This window comes from Pezoporus flaviventris, unplaced genomic scaffold (genome assembly GCF_033815535.1).
Source record: "Pezoporus flaviventris isolate CSIRO_AGI_PZ_B2104156 unplaced genomic scaffold, CSIRO_AGI_Pfla_v1 ptg000007l, whole genome shotgun sequence".
NCBI classification, from domain to species: domain Eukaryota; kingdom Metazoa; phylum Chordata; class Aves; order Psittaciformes; family Psittacidae; genus Pezoporus; species Pezoporus flaviventris.
In genome coordinates this window covers 8,920,422-8,947,466 of record NW_026892555.1, presented here as the reverse complement: position 1 = coordinate 8,947,466, position 27,045 = coordinate 8,920,422, and positions in this window count along the sequence as shown.

Here is a 27,045-nt window from a genome sequence, read left to right as displayed (position 1 = left end):
ATTGAGCACAGGTAGCTTTCACGAGGCAATGGTTTTCTTTGTGGGACTAACTTAAACAATTTCCCACAGAATGGAGCCGCCGTGCCGGAAAGTTGGAAGCCGTAGGCTGAGGACCCCAAACTGGCGACACAAAGGGGCACAAAGCCTGGGCTGATCCTGACTGCCTTGGATAAGAGCACAGTGTAATTCTTACAAACCACAAATGACAAGGTGCACTGGGAGATTGGAGGGAACTTGTTTCTTCTGTTAGTAACCACAGGAGTTTCTTGTGGTCGGTAGTTCTGAGAAGGGGAAGCTGGACAAGCCGTAGGTGCGGGAGATTCTCACCGCCTCTGGGGTTACCCACCCAGCCAGAGCTCAACTGATTAGGAGGGTATCGGAGTTACATAATGACATTTCTGAGCTGTTTTACTGTAAAGATGCAGGGGGCCTCTCCAAAGCAAGGGATGGGGGTTGTGGATAGCAAAACCGCAAGAAATTGAATGAAACTGGGAGAACAATTTAACAAATTCATGTAATATATAATGTACAACAAACACATATATTTGTGTAAGTAAAATATAGTGCATCAGTACTTAAAACCTATTGAATCTAATAGTATATTTAGACTGGGAGTTTTGCTTTTAAAATGCCTATAAAATTGCTTGGGATCCATAGGGATCCATTTTTCCTAACATCACACATCTGAAATATTGACATCTATCTTCAAAAGCCCCAGAAAAAGAAATTAAATGCCTGTTAAAAGAAATAGGCATTTTTAGGATGTTCTTAGGATGACAGTTTCAGATGTTTTCTTCAGGGTGAATCAAACTGTTCTCTGGTCCCCAGTGGCTACCAAGAGTGTGTGGTTACTAGACCATATGTAGATATCTGTGCTCTAGATGCTTGTATTTACCCACAGGAATCCCATCCCACATGTCCGAACGTATGTTTAATAACTTTCAACAATATTTTAATGGAATTGAATTCAACTTCCTATAGAAAGTCCTTTACAGATTTTTGTCATTATAGGTGGCATCAGCCACCTGCAAATTGCTTGTCAAATGAAAGCCTTGTACAGGATGCATCCATCAAAGGCCACCAAATTCAAGTTTTATAAGGCCAGCATGTGTCAGAAGTCATTGTCACCCCTCACGGTGGAGTTACTGCCCATCATTTTCACAGCAAAGCTGTGACATAGCTCAGGTGGTTTTTGCAGACACAGTCATTTTCTATGTGGAAGAACTACAAGCAACTTACCACAGAAATGACCATGAGGGATTGGACTACCTAAAAACAGGTCAGAGGAAAGTCAGCCTACATACCAGTTCCTGTCTTCTGAGACCAAGCGTGGAAACCATTTCAGCAATCTATTATTTTTAATAGATAATTATTTTGAAAATACCCTTATCTTCAAATGAGCACCAGCTCCGTAAAGCAGGGCTATAGTTTCTTCAGTGTATTTCTTTCCTGTCATCCATAAGGAAACCCAAGTCTCCTCCCATATACCTCCTACAGCATTAAAATTATATATGGATTTCAGATGGCAATATTCATTAGACACTACAACACCCACCCGCATGGGGAAAACCTTTCTCCATCATCTCATTGGATGTGGGAAAAATAACAGAAAAGCTGCAATTGTTTGGATGTTTTGTGTGACAATACTTTGAGAGACAAAACAATTCTCCTCCCAGCTCTAAAGCTATTGAAGAGATTTTCCTGACACGCTCTAAAATGATTTATTGTAGGTCAGAGGGCAATTGCAAGAGAAAAAGATCAATCAGGCAGGAAGAGATAAGTTTTTCCCTTGATCTTTTTCTCTTTTTTTTTTTTTAAAGTGTGCAGCTTCACTTGCAGGCTTTGAATTTTATATTATTCCAGGACTCTAATTTCTTCACTGACTGTATAGTTTTGAGCTTGCTTTTGGTGAAGTCATTTTATACCAGAAGAGGCAAGCTCATAGTTCTGAACTTATAAAAAAAGGAAGAAAATCCAACCGAACAGTCAGCTGAGATGTTCTGGTAAGACATTTTTCGTGACTGGAAAAAGTTGTCTGTGAGTAAAGAGAAAAATAAAGACTACTCTGCAGTACTCTGAAACACAACCCAATGGTATTCTTATAGAGCTGCATATTATGGTCCCATAGATGCCATTCTGATTCATCATGATTAATGTTATCACAGCCAGTCCCAAGGGTTGCAGTAATGATTGGCTACTTCTCATGAGGAGCTGTGAAATGGTCCTTTTGCTCTACGTGCTAGACACAGAAATCATTTAAGTGCAATAGACTAATCACAGCTGATTACATTCATGTTACAGATTCACTGCATTCACCATGCAAATGTTTTCTTTGTCTCTGCTATTAATGAAGAGCATTGTCCTTTCATTTCTCAGAGGGTTAGTCATGCAGATCCTATTGCCTGTCAGTAGTATAGCGTGGCTGATTCCTCAATAACCATACTCAAAACATCTCCTTACCTGGTAATTCATACTTATCACAGTACCATACTGCAAGTGTGAAGAAATAGGGAATGCAATGATTTTGTGGTCATTGCAATAAACACAGCATTTGGGAATGCTTTTATTAGCCAGATTTTATCTGCATAGCTGCAGCGTCCCTGCATGAGCAGAACTGTAAATGAATTCTGAAAGAAACAGAACCTCCTCCAAACTGTTTTGAAGTCGAGTCCACAGAAGATCTGTGGCATGAGACATATTACAGGAGCTGGAAAGGATAAATGATTCAGTTATGACAATGACCTGGCCAGCCAAACAACCAGCCTGTAACTTTGGTGAGTCAAATCTCACCCTGAACTCCATTTGGCTGCATTGACATATATCCACTGGCTGTCACAGAGATCTACTGTCAGCCAGCTCAGACCCAGGCACTTACACTGTGAATACCTAAAGTTAGAACACGTGAAACCCACCCTTAAAAGCTTCCTCATTTGAGCCTTAGTGAACAATGACAATATAGAGAATGGCAGAGTGAGAAAGCAAGACCACTTGAATGCTGGTTTCCAAAAATTTGCTTTCCTCCTCCTCTCTCCCCCTCCAAAAATCAAGAAATTCCTGTTATTGCAGGCTAGGGAAGATGGAGCCAGCGATCATTACTGCCCTTCATATTTCTGTAACAAAATGGAAAAGGAATCACATTAATTTCCATTGCATAGCATGTCCACAACTCAGTTTACAGCCACTACTCTCAGTGTCTTATTTTCTTCATGGTAAATCATAACAGCCTTCCAGGAATGTTTCTTATTACTAGATTTGTTTTTTTATCTGCTGGAAAATAGCTGCGTAAATAATTTATCTTCTCAGATTTTCAGTAATGAAATAAATAATTCAGCATAAACTAGTAAAAGACTTACCTTTACCATCTTCAGTTTCCTTTTGAAAGCTGGATCTCTCCTAAACCCAACCTGAGTTAATTATAAGATTTACCAAATGTCCAGGTTCATTGGTATTGGTCTTGCACTTGTACCTTTGCATTGTATTTTTCCCAGGCTATCTACATCTTAGTAACATGGGTTTGTGACCAATTAGTCAATCTTGTTGATAGGATGGATCTACTTCTTTCTGTTCCTGTTCTTTTTTGTAACATGTAAAGGAAAGCACCTGAACCATTTGCTCACCCTGGGTATGGGGTTCACTCTATCGCGAGTCACCTTGGCCACCACAGTCAGTTACATCCCCTGCCATCTGGATCAGACTCCTTGACTCCCAGGGGAGCATGAAGCCTGAGCTCTGAGTCTAAATGCCCTTGAACTCAATGTAAATTAAACGGAACATATTGCAGACGAACAAGATAATTAGATTCAAGATACACTTAAATTCAGCTCCACATTTGTGCAGACATACTACTTCATCAGAGAAGATCCGTGTGGGGCTTGGCTTATTTCTGTTACCCAGATATAAAATTAATCGTGCATTAATTGCAGGTGTAGCAAAACTATATCAAAGCCTGCCTATATCTGTCAATGATCATAATCTGAATGTGGTGGTGCTGTTGCTCTTTCATTGCCTGGCTTTTGGAATAAAGTGTCCTCTGACAACACTTCTATGGTGATCCATTCATTCTGTTTTTCGGATGATTTAGGAGGCGAAAAACAAGAGAGAATCTGTTAACACAAAATTGCGCTAATGTTTCCCCAATATTATATGATCCACCTCAGGTGTGGAAACACCATGGGCTGGTCAATGGCAAAGGAGGAGAGCAGACACCCAAGTTAGTCACAGTCCAAGAGGAGCCCCTGCTGCTCACTGGAGGGATTGCAGTGAGCACTGCGGTAAATTCGAGTATTTTTCACCCAGCCAGGCAGAGAAATTGCCGGGCAATGTGAATTGAAAAGGAATAGAAAAAAGAAGACTCAAAAGCTGTTGGAGAATGAAAAACTAAACGGATACAGGCAAACACACTTTCAATTTCATCTGGTTTTGCAATGGGCATTTTTACAACTGGGAATATCTGAAACTTGTTTTGCCCAAATTCATTTTAAGACATAGCCAAGGAAACGTGTCCTCTTTATACACTTTATACACTATATCTTGATAGAGCTCCATTAATCACACAAAATAAATAACACTCATCAGGTAGACACAATAAATTGAAAGATTGGAATGAACTTCTGATCATTTCATAGTGAATTGTATATAATTATTTTATTTCCCTGTTGCTTTATATCTCAGTGGTTGAATATTTTATATTTCCCTTTCTCCCCTCCTCCCAAAAGAGAGGTCCAACTGTGTTTGCATTTCTAGCGCCCAAGATCAAAAGTTGTCCAAGTTCAAACACAACATATGAGTCAAAGGAGAGGCTGAAGCTTGAGTTTCATGTCACCAGGCTCAGCTCCCCTATAGGGCTACATAGAGTATGTGACTTTTGTACCTGAGGAACTTATGTGTTCTGTCCACAGATCCTACAGCATCTGAACTGTCTTCAAAGCAGATGGATGGATGAGAACCAACAGTATTCTTCAGCCTCCTCCACTTCTCACATGGGCTTCACCCATACATAGGTTTACAATACAGATGCAAAAGACCTCATCTTCTTACATATGTAGTTGTTTGCTTATAACCAGCTCCATCTGAACTTGATTGAACAAATCACATACACGTAATGATGTAAATCATACCACTGTCTGCTGGTTAAAAGACCACACGATGCTTTCAATAAGTTCAGTGTAGAGTTTAGGAAAAGAGAGCAAGAGACTGTATAGTCAGTAAGCACTGGGATCATACACATATATTTCACACACATACAATGTCACCATCTCTTCTGTTCAATGCCATTCATCTTAACTTCTTAGAAAAGAATGAAGACGGACAGCAAAAGGCACCAAAACCATACACAGTATACAACAGGTTGAAATTCAATTAGATGTTTCATTTGGGGCCCAACTAACAATCTTACTAATAATATGGCCACTAGCATCTACAATGCACTGTGCACCCTGCCTAGAGCCTGGAGACCAAAAGCAGAGGAGATAGTTATAGTATCTAAGTCTACCTTCTTTTGTTTGATAGCCATTTCTCCTTGTCCTATCCCTACATGCCCTTGTAAAAAGCCCCTCTCCAGCTTTCATAGTCTTGCTGTCCACACTATTTCTGATACAGGCCAGGATACCTTTGGCCTTCTTGCTCACCTGGGCACAAGCTGGCTCATGTTCAGATGGTTGCTGACCAACACCCCCAGGTCTTTTTCTGACAGGCAGCTTTCCAGCCACTCTTCCCCAAGCCTGTAGAATTGCATGGGTTGTTGTTGTGACCTGAGTGCAGAACCTGGTACTTTGCTTTGTTGAACCTCATAGAGTTGGTCCCAGCCGTCTGTGAAGCCTTCCTACCCTCAAGCAGATCAACATTTCTGCCCAACTAAGCGTTGCCTGCAAACTTACTGAGGGTACACTTGATCCCCTCATTCATTTGTGTCCTTTAACCTTCTGCACCATCACTGGAGAGGAAAAGCAGCCTGGTTCCCACTCACTAGCATCCAATCATGACCATCCTTGGGACAACCAAGGTAGCAATTCCCTTGTGTCAAAGTCACAGTTACAGAGAGACATCTGCTAGACAGGTCTGTCATGGCAAGCAGAGGTTAAGATCAACACCAACACATAAAAGGTAAGAAAATATATTCCAGAGGACATCTGCCCGAGGCAAGACCACGAGCATGCTTCATTTTACCAGTGTCACAGCATGGAGCAAAGTGCTGAGGACAACGGGATATGTTGCACAACCTCAGGGCTCACTTCATATCATCAGAGTCTAGTGGGAATTAAAAGTGCCATTTTCACCTTGAAACTTATTTTTTTTACACTTCCCCTGGCTGATACTCAATTACAAAAACTGAACACTGACCAGAGCAGGAATGGTCTGATCACTCAGCTGTGTCAGGAAAGTCCTCTTAAAGGACTTTCAGCTGCTGCTCGTCCTCTGAAGATGATAGATAGATGATAGATAGATAGATAGATAGATAGATAGATAGATAGATAGATAGATAGATAGAAATATACATAAAGCAAATTGGAAAAGTGTGGACAAGAAAAACAGAGTGAACTGTCTCAGAGAGTGATCTGAAATGAACACATAGGCCAGGGAGGGGGTAGTCTCTAGAGATGTATACATACTCACATTACAACTAACAACAACAGCACAGCTGTTCTTTGTTCTTATTGAAGGATGAAGAAAGTATGTTTATAGATACATATAATTAATGTACAACTCCAGCTGTTTAAAAGGAAACTTGGAGTTACCCCTCATATCCTCAACATGTTATTCCTCATGAAACAGATGAACCTGGACGGCCTTGCACACAGGAGAGCCGGTGGTTAGTACACTCAGAGTTAGTCAAACAAATGTGAATTAAGGTCACCTTAACTCTGAATAGGAGCTTCTGTCCTAGCTTTTAGATACACTTCATAAATTCATTTTTACTTCATGCATTTCTTAGGCTTGGATTCATCTCCTCATGTCCTGATATCCTGTGGTCAGTGTGAAAATAGGAAAAGCTCATTAGCTTCAGTGAGTGAAATGCCATTGATTCACAGCCTTCTTCATCCTGAGAGTACAAATTTAGAAACACCCAGTGATCCACAATGGACCAGCCCTGTATTTATCCTGGTGCATGTAAATGGTGACCCTTGTTCATTGTACTTGTATATGATCAAATGCTTTGATTTCCAGCCAGCTCTGAACACGTGAGTTTTTCTTGTGACTTCCTATCTATTACGGTATTACAAATGCATTATGCATGCATTAGATCTCAAAATGAGTCTGAACTCTCACAACCTTTCACATTGAGGATATGTCCTCTCTTAACCCTGCTGCACAGCTATTTGCTTGAGAGCATTTCTTTCTCTCCCGCTTCTGCCTGCAGAGAGCAAAATAAAGAAGCAAACCAACTTTACAAGCACTGAAATGCTATAGGTAAACAATAAATTAAGAATATCCTTCAGATGATTTTGCTGTGGCAGAGTTTCCTGGTCCCTTAGGATCTAGGGATTGCACCAGTCAGGGAGTTGGATTAAATCAGCATCCCCTTATTTCCCCGGTTTAGCTCGGCACAAGGTAGGGGAATAAACTCAGTTCCAAAGAGATGTCATGACAAGGGGGTAATACCAAGCACCCTTATGTCTATTCCTACACTCAACTACTAGGCATGTAAAGCCCAGCACAGCTTTGATTACAGAATTGCAGTACCGATACTGTGATACAGAAAATCAGAGCACAGAATAGTCAAAAGCAGGGATTTAGGATCAAGATTTCACAGAAAAAAAGCTGGGAAGGTGATGAAGTATTCCAGGTCAATATGCTCATTATTGATAATTCAAGAAGCACAGCTCACCTTGCCCCAAGGCCCTTTTTCTTTGGGAAAGGTGCCCTTTACGGGGGTTGGAAGCACATCTTAGTTGCTTTATATTCCCCATTCTAAAAATGACTTCAGGTGCTCATAACCTTTGTGAAAGCTATACTATTTAGGTTGACTTTTTATTTTTTTTTATATGCAGAGACAAACCAGTGAAAATACAAAAAAAAAAAACCACACTTTTTTTTATACATTTTATTTATAAAATTCTGGGGCAGACAGGCAGTTTGCTACATGGCACAAGATAATGGAGGTAATTACAAATGAGTTTACCTGGAAACAGAAGGGGGAAAAAAGAGCAAAGAACATGGAACTGAGAAGGCCAAAACAGCTCTGAGCCCATCAATGCGCAGCAAGCAATTGGATCAAGCTAGAATTTTATCCCTTCATGAATGCAAGAAAAGACACTGAAAAGGTCACTAAAAGCAGCCTTTTCATTAGAGAATCACAAACCTTGTCTGGTTTAGTGTGAGGTGTCCCTGCCCATGGCAGGGGGGTTGGAACTAGATGATCTTAAGGTCCTTTCCAACCCTAACTGTTCTATGATTCTGTAATATGCATGGAAGTGAAGATCAAACCAGTGATGGGATAATGGTCAAGACATTGAAAAAAAAACTTTGTTCTAGATAGAATGCAACTTTTGAGAGAGGTCTTATGGTGTCTGACAAGACATCATATGAGAATTCAAAGAGTGGCAAAATAGGCTTTTGAGGTTTTGAGAGCAAAGTTGTGACTGTTGAATTAACAGTGTTTTTTGGAGGGGTTTTGGAATCCTTAATTTGACACCGAAGTTGTAATGGAGAGACAAAACCAAGAGCAAGGTTGCAGAAAAGATTCTGATTTCAGTTTGGAAAAGGCAATTAAATCATAGAGAACATTGTTTACAGATTGGTCTCACTCAGAGGACTGGGTGAGTCAAAGGAGCAACTAGAAGAAAATTGAAAATTCATAAAGGAACAGAAAAACTGAGCACAAAATTTGAAAGAAGAAACATGGAGAAATGCACAGAAAGTGGGAGAAAACACAAACCAAATTTACATTTGGCCTTTGTAAAGAGCCGCTCTATTTTGTAGCAGGCAAAATGATTTTGCAAAAGCCTACTGCAAAGACAGAATTTACTGAAGTGGATATAAAGTACTTTACATGACTTCTACACAAGCAAGTACTTTACATGACTTCTACACAAGCAAGCATAATTCATTATGGGAAAGATTCTAATGATACCTAAATAGAGCAGATTTTTACTTTACATGCTAACAGACCCCTTATTAATTTTAGATTGGGTGCACAGATCAGCGTGATACCTGATGTACAATACAGACTGTGAAGACAGAGCCAAGCCCACTAATTCTCAGCTCGTACAAGGGACAAATCGCTCCTGAAGAGGTAGCAGTAAGTGTAATAGATAGATATTAGATAGAGTAGACTAGATATATAGATAAGATAGATAGATTAGATAGATAGATAGATAGATAGATAGATAGATAGATAGATGATAGATAGATAGATAGATAGATAGATATAGATAGATATAGATAGATGATAGATAGATAGATAGATAGATAGATAGATGATAGATAGATTAGATAGATAGATGATTGATAGATAGATAGATAGATAGATAGATAGATAGATAGATAGATAGATAATTTTGGAGGTAACTCCAGAAACTTTAAAACTATGTTCCAAGACTGATATAAATTCATTTGTATATGCTGGGAAAAATGCTACTTATGTTATTATTCTTTTCATCCATAAGCAGCATTATTAGAGAACACAACCACTAAACATGCAGTCTTATGTGTAAAGTCTTTGTGAGCCACAGCCTACCATCTGGAGCAATGATGGGTCACAGACCACAACTGCCATGACTCTGTTTTGCAAAAAAGTTTGTTTCAAAAATAGCATTATTTCAGCTCTAGGAGAGCTACGTTTTATTGCTGTTGTAAAAAAAGTACTGTTAAAAGGGTGCTCAAGAGAGATGAAGAGTCAGGCCTGGAGCTGTATTTGATGCTACTCAATTTCAGAGCAGTATCCTCTGCTACCTGCAGAGAACACTTCAGCCCCGAATGGCAGGTCATTTTAGGTGTTGATGCTAAGTGCTGGGGCAGTTTCACAAAGAAAGTGGATCATAAAATTTACCATGATCATGGATAACATGAATTTAATGGGGCCACAGCACATCAGATTAATATATCAGAGGACAATAGCCTCTTGTGAAGTAGCCTCCCTCCCACGAGGTAATTACTGATGGAAGACAGACCTACGGCTTCTGTAACAAAAGGAAGAGAGAAAAAGAGAATGAGTCTGAACCTTTGACATCAAAACCAGAATCAAGAGAAGAGGGGGCTGAAGCAAGGGAAGGCACAAGTCTGAGTAAAGCAGAGCTAAAACTCATGAGATGCTTCAGACACCCACAGGACAGCACAGGCAGCTCAGAGACTAGTTGAGATCTGGTGATGCCTCATTTAGAAACCTCTGTTTTGCCTCTTACTGGGGATGAGTTGTTAAAGTAATTGGCTCTTTAGGAAGCTTGAGATAAAATATGACATACTCCCTCCCAGCATGTTTGAGTTGAAAACAGCTGTTGAGGGACTCAGCACTGATGTCAGTGGCTTGAGCAGCACGCAAAGATCCCCTGTCCTGCCTTCAAGCTCTTTCTTAACGTGCCTTTTCACTGATCTCTTGTTGCTTTAAAGAATTATCATAGTTCTACACTCCAGCCCCAAATTCTCCTTAGTTCTGTCCTAAAACCACTTCCCCTCCATGGTCCAAGCCTTCCCTTTTTCAAATCTTCTCATTCCTCTGCTCTCCACAAACATGTGGGATGCTTACGGGCCACATGTTTCATTTCCTTCAAGGCTGTAGGGAACATGGGAACCTGCTGTTGCTGTGGATTACCCTGCTAACACACTTGGCAGTGCTTTACATAGTGAATTTAAAGAAGTGTTTGGTCCAGCTGATACCAAATTCAGATTCTTACGTGATGTTACATGTCATGTTTCCAAATTTTGAATGTATTTAATATACAACTGAAAAAAGCACCATGTACCTACTTAAAGATTGGAAGGAATATTTAGGTAACAAAGTTAGTAAATACATGCTGAAATAAAGGTCACATACCCAGCCTCTTTTTGCACATTTTATAGATCCACTTTCAAACACATAGTGCCATACTCAGCCTGCTTTTCACACGTTCATTCAGTGCACAGGACAACAGGACAAAACTAGTTTACAGCTGCTGCTGCCTCAGCTGTAACTGAAGGTGCAGGAAGCCATATCCCAAGCACACACAATACTCCAAGAGCTCTGAAAAACCATGGCCTGTAATTAGTGGTCATTGAATCTCTCTCTGCCACCAAGAATGAAAATAATAGCTTAACTTGGCTTTAGTGAGAAAATGTTTTCTTTAAAGTTGGCATAACATTTGACTGCTATGGTGATAGAAAAACTCCAGGATAATGAGTGATGCTGTGCTCAGAGGATGGTTTCTGTGGGTCTGACAAGTAAATGAGCCTCACATCAACTATGCTGCTGTCCAGGGTTAAATGACCATTGTCCATAGGAGCCCCAGGAGATGCAGGGGTCTACGATCACACTGGCAGTGTTCAAGGCCAAGTTGGACAGGGCTTGGAGCAACCTGTTCTAGTGGAAGGCGTCACTGCCCGTGGCAGGGGGTTGGAACTGGATGAGCTTTAAGGTCCCTTCCAATTATAACCATTCTGTGATTCTGTGATGAAGGTGCCTCTGCCCAGATTACTTTATCTTCATCTCCTAATTTGGGAGTACTCAAATTTGGCTTCTTTCAACACTTGTGAAAGAGACTGTTTCAGAGATTTTAACAAATATTGCAAGGAACATTTCTGACCTACTGTGCCTCAGGTCACAAGTCTCATTTGTCAGAGCTGATAGCCAGTAGTTGATTCATTGTTGGAGTGTCCCAGGAGCTGAGATACAATTAGAAGAAGAGGAGCAGGTAAGACCTGTGTTTAGTGCTAAGAAACTGCTCCTGGCCTCTTAAGTTTCACACAGCAACCGCTACAGAGGGCTGTGTGGGGCACATCAGGTTTGTTGAAAAGAAGGCTTTCCCCTGCAAATGAAAGGAGAAAGAAAGCACAGGTATGATGTGTTCAGCTTCTCCAGCTCCTGCCAGGAAGGAAAACCAAATGTTAAGTCTAACTTTCATTTCAGCTTATCACAGAGAGGAAAAAAATTGGGCATTATAAGTAGTTATCTAAACTTATAACAAATTCATTCTAAGGGACATTTTAAGATTACTTAATTATGGTTAAAACTGGACTAAGAAACCTTATTCACCTGTAACACTGACTAATTCCATTTGACCACATGAGATAAGTGATTTCAGCTTTGGCCAGGCTTTGGGTTGCCTAAAATTCCCAGAGCAGCAAGAACAAGACATGCAGTCACAAGGGATCACTAAACATCAGTTTAGTGCGCAGAGAAACACCGAATGGAGATTAATCTGAGCAAGAAAAGTTTACAGAAGCACAGCAAGGGAGAAACCAACCTCTGATACATAGGATCAAATGTCAGCTGAAAGAGGGTTAAGTGCATTGAACACAAGGTTACAGCAGGGTGAAGATAGATAAAGGCATCTGATAAGCTAAAGCAGCAGGCCTTCTGTGCATGTATATATCAGAGATCTGAATCTTCATTGCTTTGCAATTTATTTTCACCTGTGATAAGGTGGTGGAACATACTGAGTTGGCAATAATTTACAGCCCCTTTGAAAGAGCATAAGAGATGAGTGTAAATGGTTGCCAGGAACCAGGGTGTGGTGAGAGATGTGTTGACCAGCTTCCAGCACTAGAAATAGCTCTTTTTTCTTTGTATTTAATAACTTCCCAGAGGGACACACCACACTCATTTCTAGTCCTGGGAAAACACATCTTAAAGTTATGATATTATTATGTATCAAAAAGCTATTTTGCATCATTTATTATTTATTCACTGAGGCCTTGAGAGCCCTTGAGTTTCATCCATGCATGCAGAAAAGATACAACCCAGCCCCAAGAAATTTATTAGCTAAGAAGACATCTGCTATAACTAAACTTGCGTCAGATTTACTTAACAGATTTCTAAATTGATTTAAATGGTGCAAAGCTTTCTGCAGACAATGTAAACTTACCTTACATGTTACTTACAGAAATTTAATATCCATAATGACTGTCTGGAATCAAATAAACTGGAGTGAGACTCTCAAGTTTAAGATGTTCATTATGTGGGTTGTATATCTGGGGTGTGTAAGTGACTTGCAAACAAAACTTTTCAAAGGCATCATTTCTCTAGAAAATCAGTTTTGAAAGAAGTGATCTTTTATGTCTAGAAACCCCCTTGTAAAATGATAAACATCTTTTATACCATCACTTTGCTGCCTGACTTTCTACTTAGCTGCAGCTGCCTGGGTTTTTATAAGGTGTTAATAAATCTACCCACACTATTTTTAAATAGTTTGTCAGAGGAATGCTTCCTTATTCATGCCACGATGACCAAATCTGTCTGGGAAGTACTTGGCTGCCATACAGATGGGCACCGTAGAAAACCCCTTGATAAAGATAGCTGATTGTGTTGTAACCAAAAATAGCTTCTGCCTGTATTAAGAACACACACTGAATGGAAAATCTGACAGTGAAGAGGTGCTTAGCGCCTGCGCTTGGTGCTAATGAGAGCCAAGCCAAAAGCAGCGAGCAGCCTGACAATCCCTTCCTCCTCTTCCTCACATACAAATTTAGGTATAGCTGAATTGCTGTGGGCAAGGGGGATGTGCTAGACAGCTCCCACAAAATCCTGTCAGGCCCTGATTTCCTCTGGTTTACACAGAAAAGCTGAAATTTCTCAAGAGAAAAGAAAGGAAGGCAGTGAGGAGAAAAGAAATAGGATGAAGAAGTAGTCAAAAAAGCAGAGTACCAAGAATATGGCACAAGCAAGATGGGGGTATAACTCCGTAAGATGACAATCTCTGCTGCAGTGGGGACACACTCTGGCCAAGATGGCTGGAAATTATGTCTTTCCTCTTGAAAAGAGTAAATGAGATCTACAGAACTTTCTCAAAAGTCACTGCTGCTCACTGCGGTGGCCCAGAGAAGCCTGTCATGGGTAGCTGAGCTTTCCCTTGTGGCATCAATGTTCTTCTTCTGCATGGAATTTTTTGTTGAGGAATTGGAGTCAAAGGCCTTTACACCACATCAAGTTCAAAGTGGCAGTGGGTGGGTGAAAAATACGTTAGTACACAGACCTGGGAACCAGCACATCTATGTTTAGTTAAACCTTAGTCTACCTCTTCAGATAGAGATTTATAGTCCTAGGTCAGAGACTGCAAAAGCAGTTTAATATACTCCTTTTTCCATTAGACAACTGAATGCTTAGGTGAAAATTACACCACAAAAAAATCACCATTATCAAATGGAGTATTACCAAGTTACAATTTAAAATGCAAAAAGGGACGATAAATGTACAATTATCAGCAAGTATATCATCAAGTTCATTTCTCCCAGTATCTCTGTCAATGCTCCTTTCCATCTGTGACACCAGGCAGTAACTGCATTAAGCCCAGACACTGCTGATGGACCAGGGGCTCCCCACCAGCCAGCCCAGGGCTGCCTGCTCAAAGTCACAGTCACTGGACTGCACAGTCCCACTCATGCTTCCTGCTTTTCTCAGAGACCTGTAAACCTTGCACACCTAGTGATAGATTCAAAATGCAATTTGTGCCCAGTCTTGCTGCAAATGCCCTCAAGTCATGCTTGGCAAGAGGCTGTCCTGAGGCATAACAGGTTCAAATACACCAGAGTGCATGATGGGCTGTGAGCCACAGACATTGATCTCACATGAGTTCAGGTGGAGAGAGGCGCTGACTGATGAAATAGTTCAATAGCCAGCCACAGTCAGGACTCTGTGAACCATGAAGTGACACAATCTTGCAAGCATTCATGGCATATTTTATGTACTTGTGTCAAGAAGCTTTCTCAGTCCTGCTTACAGCAATAGAGACAAATACCACTGTCGCTCCCAGGTTTAATGAGGGGGCCAATGAAGGCTCCAGTGCATTTGTGGATTGAACCCCATTGGGTTTTACTGGGATAAAAAGCACCTCATGTGTGTGCATTTGTTGCTTCCTTTGTACTTCTGCCAGCACAGACTTCAGAAATGGCACCCTTTCCATCAATGGCTTCCTATAGAACAAGGAATATTGCAGCTAAAGTGAGTATCCAGCAGACATGCAGCAATGGCTAAACTAATGAGCAACTCCTTTGCAGTCATACTGTCTACCTCTTTGTGTTTCAGTACTCAGGACCTGATCTTGCTTCCATTAAGAAAGATGGAAATACTCCAAGTGCTTTTGGTGGGAGCAAATGCCTGCCTCTATACACTCCAGTCTCCTGGGGTATACATGTTGTAGGCTCTATTCAAGCTATGTGCCTGTATGTATTTCCTATGCAGTTCCAGTTTTTATAAACCTCTGGAGTTTGCAGTTTTGTCAGCAATGACAATGACAAGTTTTATTCCAACTGGTGTGCTCCCAGGAAAAGTTTTCATTTTAAAGAAATGCCACTTCCCAATGAAAAAACTGTTCTACTGAATTCTTCTTCACTGGTTCTGTCTTCTGAACTAATCCAAAGGCTCGTCTTTTCTTCAGGTGCCCTGCATACTCAGGAAATACTGAATCAAAACATCTGATACTATAGTGATTATACTCTTCTTAGGTCCATCTTCTGTGAGCATTAAAACACGCAATTGATGGGCTTCGTTTCAGCTAAAGAAGGACAACAAACTGTCCCTGGTCATTTGTCCTTGGGCATCCTGCACAGACAGTAATAGTAGAAGCTCCCAGTTCCTATTCTGGTTGCTTTTTGGGACAGAAGTTAACAACCTTTGGAAGGTCTTCTACACATAGCACTTCAGCTTTTTCAATGTCCTCACTATAGAAAGCAAACACCTATAATAGCCTTTGAAGTTCAATGGAAAATTCAGATGGCTTCTCAATTTGAATATATTCTTGATTTTGGCTTCTACTCACTCTATGCACCCCTCCATGCATTTCCCAATCTTTGGATTCTAACATATAGCATATGTTCTCCATTTAGACTTTCTTATTTTGTGTTGGTCTTGTGGTTGTGGCAAAGAGAGTAAAACAGTTGCTTTAAGGGAAAATATCTGTTTGCAAAATAAACTTTTCTTCATATTTGTATGTTTGAGCAGTCAAAACTTTCATGTTGTTTTTTTTAGATAGACAAATCTGCAGGAAGAATATCTTCTAAGAACATTTAAGTTATAAAGCAATGGTCATGTATTAATGGAGTTTAATAAAAAATGTGCAGAAGAGCATGTTTCAAGCTGTATTTATAGTCTTAAACTACCTGTGTGTTTCTCGTGTACAGAACCAATCAACTTCTGCAATGATGCTGTAATCTTAGAAATGCAAGAAAAAACATTCTTCAAATAAATTGTCTTGTCCATAATTGAAAAGTTCCTGGAAAATGATATGTAGGTACCATTTCTATTTCTGTCACTGGTTTGTAAAATATTAGGCGGTATCTGTAAGTCCCACAGTGAACAAGGCTTCCTGGACAACTTCAGAGTGGGAGGACCAGGAATGTAGGGAGAGAGCAATGTGTACTAAGTAAGCACTTGTTAATCTCACCCACTAGAAAGGGGGTTTGGAGACACAAAGGCTAAAAGTAAAGCATATGTTAGAAGACCACAATTCTGGAAAAAAGATCCACCACCACTGTCACCAAGTATAAAATCACACAGGAAGAATTCAGGGTAACTTTGCAGTTCTTTTTCCTAGTGGCTACAAGCATATACCATTGAAGTAACCATTGATGATTGCAAGGTTTTGTCATATCCTATAATGAAAGCTGATACAGACCACACCTGGGAATATTTTTAGCAGGGAATAATGTCCCAGGACTTGCAGGTGCTTTATAACTTCCCAGAATTTGGCCAAAAATTACAGCACTCTTTTGCATCTGTTTCAGAGAAGGTTTGTGCTGGTAGAAAGACAAAGGAAACATCAAATGCACAGACATGAGAAGGCCTACGAGGATGATCAGGGGACTGGAGCACCTCCCATATGAAGACAGGCTGAGAAAGTTGGGGCTGTTCAGCCTGGAGAAGAGAAGGCTGCATGGAGACCTCATAGCAGCCTTCCAGTATCTGAAGGGGGCCTATAGGGATGCTGGGGAGGGACTCTTCATTAGGGACTGTAGTGATAGGACAAAAGGGTAACGGGTTCAAACTTGGGGAATGGGGAAGTTTAGATTGGATATAAGGAAGAAATTCTTTCCTGTTAGGGTGGTGAGGCACTGGAATGGGTTGCCCAGGGAGGTTGTGAATGCTCCATCCCTGGCAGTGTTCAAAGCCAGGCTGGACAGAGCCTTGGATGAGATGGTTTAGTGTGAGGTGTCCCTGCCCCTGGCAGGGGGGTTGGAGCTAGTGAGCACTTACATGAGTTTAATGATAAGCACAGAGTTTTCAGTACACTTACAAGAACATATTATCTAATGAGCTGCCAATAATAATTTCCCTGATCTGTCTCTGCCAGAATTTCCAAAAAGCATTCTGGTATTTTTCTGGGTATAGATGTTTTGATGTTCAACTGCATTATTTGAATGTGACTCTGAAAATAAATGAGGCTGTCATTTTCAGTAGCAGTGGGGAAAAAAATGTCCTGGAAATGTCTACTGTAAATACAACATAGGCTGAGAAAGTTGGGGCTGTTCAGCCTGGACAAGAGAAGGCTGTGCGGAGACCTCAGAGCAGCCTTCCAGTATCTGAAGGGGGGCTATAGGGATGCTGGGGAGGGACTCTTCATTAGGGACTGCAGTGGTAGGACAAGGGGTAACAGGTTAAAACTAAAACAGGGGAAGTTTAGATTGGATATAAGAAGGAAATTCTTTCCTGTTAGGGTGGTGAGGCACTGGAATGGGTTGCCCAGGGAGGTTGTGAATATTCCATCCCTGGCACTGTTCAAGGCCAGGCTGGACAGAGTCTTGGGTGAGATCGTTTAGTGTGAGGTGTCCCTGTCCATGGCAGGGGGTTTGGAACTGGATGATCTTAAGGTCCTTTCCAACCCTCACTATTCTATGATTCTATGAGGCGCCTTTTATCCCAGAATTGGAAAACACTCTGGAAATGTCATGTATTTAGCCCCTGCAGAAACCCAGTGTGACTAAAATCAGAGCACTTTATAGAAGATGCAGGCAGGGAGGCCTATGAACAAGTATCACTTCAACCCTCCACACGCGCTCTTGTCTTTACCGATATTTCTTGATGCCAAGCAAGAGTGGGTGGTGGTGGTGAAGGGGCAGGGAGGGAGGGGGGGTCTTTTCAGGGGACTGAAGGGGACAGCAAGCTCTTGATTCAGTTAACGATCTCAGGAAGTGGTTTGTCAGTTTAGAGGTAGTCCCTGCTCAAAGCCAGTGCCCTTCTCAGAAATTAACTTGCAGTTCTCTAAAGATAGATTGCGCAAAAACACCAGGGGGCCCTCGGGAACCTCCAGCCACAATTCCCCAGGGCAAGGAGCTCCAGAACAGGGGTGAAATACCCCCGTTTGTGCAGCTGCTCTATGGACTGTACCAATGCTCAGTGGAGCCGGTCTCTTATGCAAGTTATTAGGTTTCATATCCGCAGTGACCAAATTTTGTTAAAAATGTGACAGCTGCTCCTGTCATTTTCTTTCCATGTAATTGTAACCGTAACTTCAAACTGCACAGGCACAGTCTGCCTTTCTGCAATGGTAAAGGGAGGTCTGCATAAAGCCAAGGACTTACCAGAAGTTGCCAGTTTTGGCACCAAGGGATCAGGTCCACTTGTCACATCTGTAGATTGCATAAAAGAGTTTGCAAACTACAGCAAGTAATTGATGTGCTAGGTGAGCACATCAGAGCAAAGCAGGATTTTGTTAGGTATAATTGCAATAAACCAGGAAATTGTTTGATGGCACTTCAAGGTTTAACTCCCAAGTTGCCTTGAGCAATAGTGAGGATTTGATCAATGTAACTATAGAGTACCAGGATGTCTCATCCATGTTCCCAGGAACTGTACAATAAATCCTTTCATCAGAGCCTCTAACATGCCCTGTGAGAGCATTTTATTCACCCTTAAGGAATCACTTCATCTAATCCATCTGAATGACAACATTTCGCACTGGTGTAAATAGACTATCTGTATTGATGTCAACAGACTGACTCAGAGCTCAGCATCCTTGCAACTGGAGGAGAGAATCTTTGAATTATTTTCAGCCTCATGGTTCCCCAGTTGATTTATACTCCTTATGTTAACCAGAACTGCAGAAACTGGCACAAAGGTGAAATGAGTGCGCTGTATAACCCAGTCTGCTACCCCTGGCAGAAGTAACTGCTTCATATTTTAGAGTAAGTCCAACTTGCTTCATAATTGCTGATCGGACGAGGCCACACATTATGCATCACAACAGTGTTTTGTGGAGCATTATGGTACTGTTTCCATCCCTATTACTGCTTCAGCAAGTATATATCCATCCTAAGGCCCAGCAGCAAGAGTCTGGCTGTCCCTTCCTCAGCGGTGGTGGCTGTGTCTCAAGAAAGGAATGTGTCCGTCCACCATGTTCCAGTCACTGTGCCTCTCAGAGTGACTTCAGCAGTGACAGCTTGTTTGCTGTTTTCTCCCACAAACTTTTTCCCCTATTTACCCTATTACCCAAACACTTCAGGCAAAACCAAAACATCTTTGTGCTTTCTTCCATTCTGGAATCTTTTTGTTTGGTTTGTTGGTTGGTTTTTAGGTCTTTGGGGGTTGGGTTTTGGTTGTTTGTTTTTTTTTTTCCTTTGGTTGATTGTGTTCTTTTAGCAATAAGGCATTGAATACCATATGGCAGAGAGAGATGGGCTTATTTTAAAGTGCCTTAGACAGAAAGGTCACAAAGAGTGGCACTTGCCCTTCCTCATACAGTTCAAGCCAGAGCTTGTTTGTGAGCGGTGGCTGGGTCTAATCTCCTATGGCAGTAGCTACACAAGCTCTCCCCTTCTCCTCATACCTGTTAAAGCCACAGAGGAAGAAACCTACCTGATCTATACTGTAAAGAAACGGAAGATGTGCAAAAAAGGTGTAAAAAAGTATATAACAGGAATCAATCCACTTCAAAGTGGATATTCCAGAGCAAATGATAATCTTAAATCAGGGTTCAAACGCTTTATTAAAACAGCTTTTCTCCACGGGAAGCAGATATAATGCCCTCTCCTGGTTTGTGGCACCTCTACACTCATATGCAAACCTCATTTCATATTTCTCTTCCTGAAACATTTACCCTTAGCTTGAAGTATCCTCATTTGAAGGTCCTCTCCTCTGCTTCTTTGTTTGTTTCCTTGTCAACCAGTTACACAGGCAAAGGAACCATTAAGAGATCTACAGAAGACACCTCTGTTAATGAAAAAATCTTGAAATGGCTTAACATCTCAGTCGCTTCCCAGCACAAGGTGCTTCCCATATCCTGACTGGTCTGCCCAGCTGTATCTCCCAGCACAGGAGTTTGTTCCAGCCATGGGAAAGAAGGTGGCTTGAAATGGTGCTGGCATACCCAGAACCACAAGAGCCCAGGTACTTTGTTGTAGCAGCACATCACACTGCCACTGTGACCCCTTCCCTGAATATTGCTCAAAGCCTCTACACATGTGAGGATATGCTCCACAAACTCCTCCAACACAGTGCACAATGCAGCTCACAGATGTGGCCTTGAATCATTGGCTTTGCTACTGAACCCTCCCCATGTACCTCCTGCATAATGGAAAACATCAGCTTTCAGGAGAACTCATAGGATGGTCATGTATAGACCCTCAAGGGAATGAGAGTCTGCTCTGCTCCCCAGTGAATGACTCAGACACCCAAATGAGTGGGCTCTGTCTTTCCAGCTTCCACTTTCCCAGTCATGGCCTGTTCTTGTGTTCCTCACTTACATTAAATTCCCACACTGAGCCCTTCTTGTGTAATTCAGACTGAGATTTTCTCCTCTTTCTTTTCCCTCCCTCCCCTCCGCCCCCCGCATCCTCTGTACAACAGAGCTGGCCACACAGCAACAGAGGAAATGAACAACATCTGGTGAGATTGATTCTTCGCTCTTGTAAGCAGTGTAAGCTAACAGCTGTGTCAGGCATTTCATCCAGCTCTGGAATAGAAAAGAAATCAATCACACATTCTCCTTTACCACACCTCCTCATTCTGGCATCTGCACCAGTCCTGCGAGATAATTGCCTGGTTCACTTCCCTGAAAATATACTGGAATCCCACCCTTTGTACAGAGGACACCCCTTGATGCAAATACAATGATTCTTTCAAAATACAGGAAAGTTAAAAAAAAATAATAAAAGAATTTAATAAAACTATACATGAGCTTTTGTGTGGGTTTTAAAAATGGGGAGTGAAGGGCGTTTACTCATTGAAGTGCCTAATCACTGTTGTATCCAATGGCTCTTGGCAGGACCTAGGCACTTAAAAAAGACACTTTTAGGCATAGACATGAGTTTTTCCATTATGCCCAATGATGCCATAATGGCAGCAACCTATCTTGTTGGACTGAAACCTTACTGCTGACTGCTCTGGAAACCAGAGCATAGGGACAGATGAGATCCAAGGCAGTAGCAGCCACAGAAGAGCAGTAGATGTAGCAAGAGAAGGGTAATTTTCTTTTATCTTATGGCTCCATCAGCCAGCTTTGGAGCTAAGGATTAATCTCTCCTTTTGAGTGTTCTCACTGACAGTGCCATGGAACTGCCAACTACCTTCAATTCCCTGGGCAGTTTCTGTGATGCAGACATCTGACCACTAAGTACTCATCAAAGATCCACCAACAGTAATAATTACTGTACCACAACCTCAGCTCTGACCACAGAAAGCACAGCACGGCTCAGGAAGGAGGATTCAAAGGTAGTTTTTAAGAGTCTGGGACAGCTGAGTGCTGGGCAACTTGCCCTGTTTGTCTCCCAGCTGCTTATGCTAATGGTCTCATAGATAAACCAGCTGCAAAGAGCCAGAAGCAGGGAGCATCTTCATCTGCCCCTTAGGGTGCTGGGTTTAACTCAATTTCAGTGGGATTCTGGCAAAATGGATGGCCACAGCAGTCTAGAAAAAGAAATTTGTTTATCATCAGTCTAGACAGGTATTTGGTCTATAATCATAGACAAAACTTGGGCACAGTCAATCTGCTAGACTGACCACGCAGGCTGCATGCTGGACTTCTCTGCAGAGATTTAAGCAGCCTGAGTTCTTGCTATCCAGCCGCTTTCCTAGGGGCACTTCAGAGTAATGATGTTGCCCACCTCCAGCTCTCCAGAGATGTTTTCTGAGGGACCTATACGATTAGTTATGCCCACGAGAAACTGAAAAACAAAGGATGATGCTAAGAGGGACAGCAATGTATGATATTGCATTCGACACACTGTCCTGCAGTTTTGCTAACATCGGAAATGGCTAACTCAAGAAAACATAAAAATAAAAGGAACTCTCTCTTGTCACAGATGTCTCATGGCCACAGTGAATTTTCCAGTGTCTCTTCATTGACTTTCATCCTGCAAATCTTCACAGCCCTGAGCACAAAATCCCCATGAAGTAAAATGCAGGGCATATTGTATCTTCCTCTCTGCCAGCTATGTGCACATAAATTCAAGTTCTCAAATCAGCGAGATTCACCACTGTAGAGTGGAGAATTTGGAAACAACCTAAGAGAAAGTGGGAGACAGCCAATAAAAGACATACGTAATCAAGGGAAGCAAGCTACAGGGCTAGGGGTTTGCTCAGCGTTGAAGATTTTCCAATAAGCAATGTAACAGAACAGATTTATGATTTCACCATAAAGTTGCATGATACCATTTAATGAATTAAACATTCGCATACAGGTTCAGAGAAAATATTACTGACTGGGAGAGCACAAAAGCATTGGGACATTCTTCACATTTATTACTCATGAAAAGCTAAAGAAAGCAAGCAATCACAATAGCAGTGAAACATACTTTTCCACCCACATAACATCTGATCAAATATTCACAGATGGAATTTATATGGGGGTTTATGGTAGTTTTTTTAAGATGCAGTTGTAAGTTAGGTTCTGCTAAAATCCAAATCTACACATATATCTTGGGCATTTATAGGAGTCTGATTACCATAATAATTGAGCATTTCACCTCTTTTAATGTATTTATCCTCACACCATCCTCGAAGGATGTGGTACCATTCCCAATGATGAGATAGGAACAAAGGCACTAGAGAGAAAGTACACAATAAAGCACCTTAGCTGCCTTCAGTTTGGATATTGCAATGCCTAGAAATTAGGCATTTGGCTACATCAGAGTGCTTAAAAGAGCAGAGCTAAACAGCTTCCTAACCAGTTAGAAAGAAAGGCTACACGCTTCCATTGACAAAGCAAGGATAATTATCTAATGTAAAATTAAATTCCCCTGGACAGTCACATTTTGGAATACTCTGCCAAAATGAGAGTCCTGCCTTCCAGCAGAAATCCAGTAAAACACAGCTGACGAACACAGAGATCTAAGGACCAGATTGTTTCTTTTTCTTATTCTTTTTTCTTTTTTTACCACTTTGACACAGTCTTTTCAGATGACAAATATTCAGGTCCTAAATTCTGCCTGAGTAGCCTCTCTGAATTCTGCCTAAGACACTGCAGGTGGGTGAGGAAGGCTGTGATAAACTCGCTGGCTCCCAGGAGCAGCAACAGTCCATCAAGTAGAAGGGAAAATGCTCTGTGATTACAATTATGCTCCAGTGCCTTTGATCCCACACCATCACACTAGTGCCTTCATCCCACCAGCACTCAGCAGTGCAGGACTGGCTCACCTGAGGGACTGAACTCCTCTCAGCCATATACCTGAGTTTTTTCCACCCTGATGCTCAACCTGAACAGGTCCCTGACAACATACATTTATAGAAGTTGCAAGATTGATATTTCTGAGGTTACCAAATCAAAGCAAATAAGTTTCCTTTTGCAGGAGACTCTTGCTCTTTGTTTGGACTCATGTCCCTGACATAAAAGCATGTGTGATATGACAGTAAAGCAGGGAAATCTTGCATACTGTGGACTGGTTTTTAGAAGTATAATTAAGCAAATAAATGAGGCTGAATATATGTCCAAGACTCAGGAAGGGTCATTCAGTTGGGTTCACACAAAGATGGGTTTCAATTCAGATTCAATGCGCTGGCACATTGCCTAAGGCCTTGTGCCTATGAATTTTGGTCAGAACAACAGAAACTCATGATCTTACAGGGAAATACAGCCTAAAGCATCCAAAAGCAGTAACTGACTCCCAGCAACATGGAAACAGGCCAGAACTACATTTGCTTCTGATGTGGTGGGAAATCATTCGAGCCTTAGCATCAGTGTTGTGGTCAGCTTGGAAAATGGGGTAAATTTGACACCACTACTGTGCTGAAAACATTCAAAAGATTTTCCCCTCTCTTCTTCCATCCCTACCTCTAAAAATTAGCTCATAACCACTCAGTCTCCAACATTTAAAAAACATATACATGTAACCCAAATCCACTTTGACAGCCAGAGATTTAAGTATATCTCTATAAACAAATAAGCTCCGTCCAGTTCCCAGTTACCAAACGGAAAGGAAGTTATATAGTAAAATCCTCAAAACACACAGGCATCTGGCTTGAGTACTGTATTCATTACTTCCTCAACACACAAAGGAGTCTTGTTGAATCTCTGGTGGGCCTGTAATACAGAGGGACACATACCAACACACCAGGAGGAAACACAGCATCAGGTTCATAAGGGGCTATGTGCCATCGGCTGGTACTGAACTCAACAAGAGGTGACATCAACCATCTGATACTCATTCCTGCACATTGTGACTTCTGCACGACGCTGCTTCAGAGGCTGCCTGGCCTTTCCAAGCATCATCAGCCCAGCAAAATTGTAGAGCTAGGGCTGTTTATTCAACAGCAATTGGCAGGTTAAACATGGACAGTTAAAGGAGGTGCTTCCCTTGACTGCCCATTCACTAGAGGCAGCTGAGCTGCAGTAGATACAGTCAAACTGTATGTGATGCAGTTCCCAAACCATCATCTGCAACCTGAGTGATTACAGAGCAGATGCAAATGGCTGTAGTCCAAAAGTTACTTCACATGCAATTCAGCTTTCCTGCAAAGAAAAGGAGCAACCTCTGGGAGAAGGAAGGAAGGAAATATTGGGGAAGGCAATTATCTCTGCCATCTAGGTTTCATCTTCCTTTCTGCGAACCGACACCCTTAGGAAAAGATCCATTTGGGACTTTGAACCATCCTACCAGAAACATCCTATGTGTTATTTTTTTAGCAGCATGTCTCAGTGTGTTATTGGTCATCTTATTTGTTATTTTAATTTGAAAAATTTCATTTGAAATGAGTAAAGAAGGAAAACCTCAGGCTCTTTTTTCTCAGTTCATTGTTTCTAGGCTGAAGTTGCAATGTGTAAAAATCACTTCAGCTGTTTTTTGTCATTACTAGAAATAAAATGACTGAATGACTTACTATCACATGGCATTCAGATTACAAAAGCAGCACTACATAAAAACCAATGTGTCACATATTAAATGGATTAAAATTGAACTAGATTTCTAATAGTGACTGTATGATGTGGTTACTTGAAATAGCTGAAGATTAGACTCAGTGACCCAGGAGGTCTCTTCCAGACTTATACTCCTAAAAAGCAATTGTTAATAGAGAATCATCTTCAAAGGGAGAGTATTTTCTGTGGGTCTTATAGAGATCTCCTTTTGTCCAATGTTACTCAACATCTTTAGCAAGGATGGTGAAGTTTTTGGAGGACACAAGCATTTGGAGAACAGTGAACAATAATGGGAACGGGTCAGTTGTGCTCACATCTTGGTAAACTGTGTTATTTTGAACGTCATTCTCCAGTGAAACTCACTATTCCTACATCTGAGACAAAGTCACTCTTAGAGCATATCCAGAAGTACTTACTTCCAAAACCCTATTATAATATCCAGTAAAACAGGAGATAAGATGGTTGGTTGTACAAACAGCATGCTGTGCAAAGGGAAATGTTAATATTACCTCTGCCTAGAGTGCTGGTGAGTCTATTACTCAAATAACATGTGCACTCCAAGGAGGTAGCTGAAGCACTGGAAAGGGATCAGGAAAAGACTACAGCAATGATTCTATGTCTGGAAAATATGCCTTAAAACAAAAGACTTAAGAAGCTCAGCCTCTTTAACTTCTCTAACAAAAATCTGAGAGGCAATGAAATCACAGACTGTATTTGGGCAATGGAAAATATTCCTGACAATAAAAAGTTGCTCAGTTTAGCAGACAAAAGACTTGCAGTGTCTGACCAGATAGAATTTGAAATTAAGATTCAGGTGAGATAAAGCATAGATTTTTAATAATGAGTTCAGATATTAACTGAAACAACTTACCAAGGAATATGATAGATCTGTAAATCTCATGAAGTCTGAAAGGCCAGGTATCTTCCATAATACCATGACGTGGCTGAAAGAAGTATTCATCTCGACACAGGGTTGACACGGGTCCTTGCTGAGAAGAAAGCAGTATGGAAGATCAAAGCCCCTTTATTGATTTTAAAACCTGTGACGAAAGCTAAACTGCACACTTATATGTACCATCATATACAGCCTCTTGGTCATGATGCAGACTCTCTCAGGAATCTCTCCATCCAAAATGCACATTTATTTTGACTTCAGTGAGCCACCTACTAGGCCTTTATTCTTTCTAAACTGTTCCATTCTCTGAGTTCTGTTTTCATACCTTCTTTTAATCCAATGATTCCTCCTTGCCTCCCCATAAAGTTGTCATTTCCTTCAGATGCTCAGACTGATGAAAGAGCCATACTGAAATAAAAACTAAATGAGGTGAAAATATATCTCATAAAAAGAAAAAAAAAAACACCCAACATTAAGGAGTTTACAGAGAGATTTCCTACTCCTCTGGCTCAGATAGCCATATTTTATTCCTTCTAGGAAACAGAAAACCCTTAATCCCATAAGAATGCAGCCAGAATCAAAGAGCCAGAGGAGGCATTAGGTTGCAAAAAGAGGAGGGGGGGAAAGAAAGAAGAATTTTACAGTCACACAACATGAATGAATGGGCCATCACCATAGCTACTGTGTGGAGCACAGGCACGGAGCAGAGAGGACAGGGGAGAAAAATATGATAAACTAGAA